Source organism: Schistocerca cancellata, chromosome 2, assembly GCF_023864275.1.
Source record: "Schistocerca cancellata isolate TAMUIC-IGC-003103 chromosome 2, iqSchCanc2.1, whole genome shotgun sequence".
Taxonomy (NCBI): Eukaryota; Metazoa; Arthropoda; class Insecta; order Orthoptera; family Acrididae; genus Schistocerca; species Schistocerca cancellata.
In genome coordinates this window covers 44959703-44964828 of record NC_064627.1, presented here as the reverse complement: position 1 = coordinate 44964828, position 5126 = coordinate 44959703, and the positions used below count along the sequence as shown (strand labels likewise).

Below are 5126 nucleotides of genomic sequence, written 5' to 3'. Positions count from 1 at the left end.
ACACAACATAAACCTTCCTTTTCTTCTCCATGTACCTCTACTCTACACATCTCAGTAGCCCAATGGCATCTCTAGTTCTCACTCCTCGCCTGAAACCAAATTATTCATCTCCTATTACGCAATCCAACTTTCCATATGGCCTTCTGTTGAGCGTGCTCAGCAAGACTTTGGCTGCATGCGGTATCAGGCTCACTGTTCTATGTTCCTCACACTTTTTGCTGTTCTTTTTCTTTTCTATAGGTATTAAGGCACTTTCTGTAAATCTTTTGGCCATTTTCCTGTCGTGTATACTTGATTACACAATTCAGTCAACTCTCTTTTCCCTTCTTTCTCCAGTGACTTTAGCAGTTCCACAGCAATCTCATCAATTCCCATTGCCTTTCCATTTTTCGTCTCCTTCATAGATTATTCAGGCCAAACGGTACTGACAGGCCGCCGTGTCATCCTCAGCTAACAGGCGTCACTGGATGCGGATGCGGATATGGAGGGGCATGTGGTCAGCACACCGCTCTCCCGCCCGTGTGTCAGTTTCCGAGCCCGAAGCCGCTACTTCTTAATCAAGTAGCTCCTCAGTTTGCCTCACAAGGGCGCTGGCCAACAGCGCTCGGCAGATCGGATGGTCACCCATCCAAGTGCTAGCCCAGCCCGACAGCGCTTAACTTCGGTGATCAGACGGGAACCGGTGTTACCACTGCGGCACGGCCGTTGGCCTGATAGCCAGATACTAATGACAAATCCACCCATATTATTGTAAGCTAGTCCCTGGCCTTAATATATGAAACAGTCATGTACCCGCCTGTGCCCCACCTAAAGACGGGTCTGAAAACATTGAAATTCCGTTTAAGGAATTAACAAGAATTTCAAAAAGTGACTGGTATTCATAAACTTTGTATTACTTTCTGTGACTGTTGAATTTTTCGTTATATAATTTGGAATTATAATGACTAACACTTTGAAACACTACAAGATAAGCTGTTCCATCCCTGATTCACATGCATACAGTTCCGTACACTAACAGAGCGGGCCTTAAGTGTACAGTTTAGTATAACTCCCAAGTACTTTGTGCCATGCATGCATGTTGTGTGACTAGGGCCTCCCGTCGGGTAAACCGTTCGCTAGGTGCAAGTCTTTCGATTTGACGCCACTTCGGTGACTTGCACGTCGATGAAATGATAATGATTGGGACAACACAACACCCAGTCCTTGAGCGAAGAAAATCTCCGATCCAGCCGGGAGTCGAGCCGGGCCCTTAGGATCGACATTCTGTCACCCTGACCACTCAGCTACTGGGGGCGGACTGACTGTGCTATAAAAATGGGTGCGAGTAAACAACTTAAATCCATATGTATGTATACTGTGGTAATATTTATCAACTATATTATAAGTAAGTCGAATCCGAGAACAACCAGTCATCGCCCTCTCCTGCCACCACCTCGCTATATTATCAGGGCGTTGTGCTCATCTAGCAGACCAATGCCCCCTCCCCCCCCACCCCCCCGCCTCACACACACATATCGTATTACCAGTATGCTCTCGAAGATATTAGTCAACCTTCCTGGGCAGTACGATTAACACAGTTCTTGTTACCGACAGCGGCATTTCATGATCCGTAAAAGAAGACACGACTTATGTGGAAATATATCCACTTAATGTCCGCTGTAGAACTTTGTTGTAGCTAGAGTAGGCTATACTATACATTGTATATCACATTTAATAAAGACATCTGACACTGCTGCAAGTATGCTATAACAGGAGCAAAATTGTTCCATTAAACCTGGGTCTGCAAACGAGCCATTTGTCATTATGTTGTTACGAACTTCCCCTAACATCATTACGGAATATTGTAATTGTTAGGACACATGTTCATGAAATGTAAACTAACTGGCATCAAATTTCACCCGTGGCCCGTACTTTGGGAATGTGGAGTATGCGGCACATTTTGTTTCTGATGTCAGACATCTAACGCATCACTTTGATACAGGATGGATAGGTCCAGCACACCTGTACGCTGGCCTCCAAGGTCACCTGACGCGAGTCCTCTGGACCTTTATCTCTGGGGACACCTCAGATGCGTAGTGTGCAGCACTCCAATTGTTAAGTTTAAAGAGCTGCAAAACCGAATCGTACAAAGTTTACGAGACGTTCCGGACGTCTTTGAAAGAATTCGTAACTCACTGCAGAGATGAGTGCTATATTGCATTCATATTGGGGACGACATGGGGAACAGTTGTGAGGGAACAGTTAACTGTAACGTGTAACTTGTTGAAGTATCTCGAAATACTGTATTTCTTAAGGCAGGCTAGAGGAGAAATTTGAGCAAAATTACACTGACGTTGTATTCGACAGTTTACGTTTCAACTATATTTGTACTAATTAAGACAATATTTCATCCGAAAGTCATTGGCAGCTCTTAACCACAAGTTTAAAATTATCTCTCAAACGGCTCACTTTCTGTTTCTATTGTCGTATACTTTCTGCCGTATCCATCGCTAATAACTGCGATACACCCTACATTTAAAGTGTTCTCTGAGCATTTCTGGTCAAAGGCGAATAAGGCTACCATTTCGATCACACACTTAGCACAGTCAGTATCCTGTGTGAGTAAAAAGTGGTTCGTGTAAATAAATTCTGCAGCTTGCAAATTCTCCATTATAGGCCTACAGCAGTGTAGGGTATACAGGCGGAATGCTGGTATGTCAGGTTACCTTCCATTCAGAAAGATATTCCACTCAGCGACTGTTATATTGAGTTTTAAATTATAGAATGTAGCGATCAGTCGTCCTTTTTAAATTTTATTGTGCAGATCTAGATTTCGGCCAGAAGCTAGCCATTCTCGAAGCACTATTATTTTCGCTCAATGCATGTAATTCCCCTGTTCGTCGGGCTTCATCCACAGTTCATTGAATACTACTAAGGACTTGAAACAGTAGTATTCAATGAAGAGTGGATGAAGCCCGACCAACAGGGAATGACACTGTAAGTAGGCTGTTTATATTTTCTTACTGGCAACGTTACGTAGCGCTCTGTATGAAAATCACTGGCTGTGCTGTGTGCAGTCTGTGGCTAGTTTGCATTGTTGTCTGCCATTTTAGTTTTGGGCAGCGGCAGCTGGATGTGAACAGCGCGTAGCGTTGCGCAGCTGGAGGTGAGCCGCCAGCAGTGGTGCATGTGGGGAGAGAGATGGCGGAGTTTTGTAATTTGTCATGAACTGCTATATATATATTATGACTATTAAGGTAAATACATTGTTTGTTCTCTATTAATATCTTTCATTTGCTAACTATCCCTATCAGTAGTTAGTGCCTTCTGTAGTTTGAATCTTTTATTTAGCTGGCAATAGTGGCGCTCGCTGTATTGCAGTAGTTCCAGGAATGAAGATTTTTGTGAGGTAAGTTATTTGTGAAAGGTAAAGTTTAATGTTAGTCAGGGCCATTCTTTTGTAGGGATTTTTGAAAGTCAGATCGCGTTGCGCTAAATAATATTGTGTGTCAGGTTAAGCACAGTCGTGTATAAATTGTTCTAAGGGGACGTTCCATATGTCGACCCTTAGCCTAGGATACCTCACTGGAATCTTCTGATTTTTTTCTTGTAGTTTGTGTAATTAGTGTAGCTATTGTTTATTGCTAGCGTGTAATTGTCGAGAGAATTTCCCTTGTAGTTGCAGTCTTTCATTGTTGTACAGTAAAACAGTTATGGCATGCATGTAGATTTGCACCAAGTATTTCGCAGCTGCGCTTGCAATTAACTACATATTATTTTCAGTGCTATGTTAATGTGTTCTCCTATTTTTGCTCTTCAAATTGTGTTTTTATGTGTTGTCGTGTGAAATATTGTGACAATAATGGCGTGTGAAAAACGTAACACTAGGTTTCAAAGTAAACTGAGAAATAATAGTGACGACGAGCATAGCTTATCAGCACCACTGTGTAGTGAATTAACAGACATTCCAAGTAGTAATTTGGTATTTGTGCATAGGGAAATGGAGCGGGCGGCAAACAATGGCGTAGACAGTGAAACAATTAGTGAACAGGGAAGCATTATCGATCGATCGGTCGGCAACAGCTTCCCTCAGGAATCCGAAATGACAGAACACAATATTGCAAATACTGTAGACTTAGGTTTTGGGTCCTCACCGTTTTCTCAAATGAGTCAAGACACATTTTCTGCTTGTCAAAATGTGAATGTTGCTGGTGCAAATGCACTGCCGAAAAGCGTAGAGGAACAGATTCCAGACACTAATGCATTGTTATTACAATTAATGCAACAAATGGGACAAAAGCTTAAAAAGTTAGACACAATGGAACAATACCAGAGACAAACACAGCAGCAGTTAGACACAGTTGAACAAAATCTTAAAAAGTTAGACACAGTGGAACAAAATCTTAAAGAGTTAGACACAATGGAACAAAATCTTCAAAAGTTAGACACCACACTTGAACAAACACGTGAAGATTTAACTACTGAGTTACATAACATCGAATCGAAATGTCAAAAAGTCTGTAATGACGTAAAAACACAAATTTGTGAGCATTTCCAACCTATTTTTTCGCGTCATGAAAATGCATTACAGAATCACGAAGCAGCCATAAAAGAACTGCAAACTATTGTTCATGAAAATCATGAGACCTTGCAAGGTAAAATTGACTCAGTTGCATCTACCGATTCAGTTACGCAACTTGCAAAAACTCAGGAAAATTTAAAGGACACAGTAGATACCCTGAAAATTGGTTCAGAAAGACACATGGAGGAATTAAGTACAGTATCGGAGAAAGTAGCCGAACTTTCGGATCAGGTCACTAACTTATCTACAAAGGTAGGTGATGATCTGAATGACACAAGACCCGTAGCCTTCACTGACACAGAAGAGTATGAACAAATAAGAAAATTCAAACAAAATCAAAATCAAATCAATACACAGTACAAAAGAGAAATCCGGGAAGTACAAGATCAGTTGACGCAGGTAATACAAGAATTACATATTTCAGAGGACACTCGCGCTCCAACACGTGAAGAGGAACTTAGAATTACGAAAAAGCCACAAAATAATAACACAGGGCATTTCGGAAATTGTGAAAGGAATTGGCAAGGTACACCGAATTTTGAGATGGAACCGCCGACACGACGTA

General features: G+C 41.7%; 1 pseudogene; it reads right to left on the bottom strand.

Annotated features, from left to right (window-relative positions):
* Window positions 1-592: 592 nt before the first annotated feature.
* On the bottom strand, window positions 593-710 carry LOC126164103 (5S ribosomal RNA; annotated as a pseudogene).
* Window positions 711-5126: the final 4416 nt, after the last annotated feature.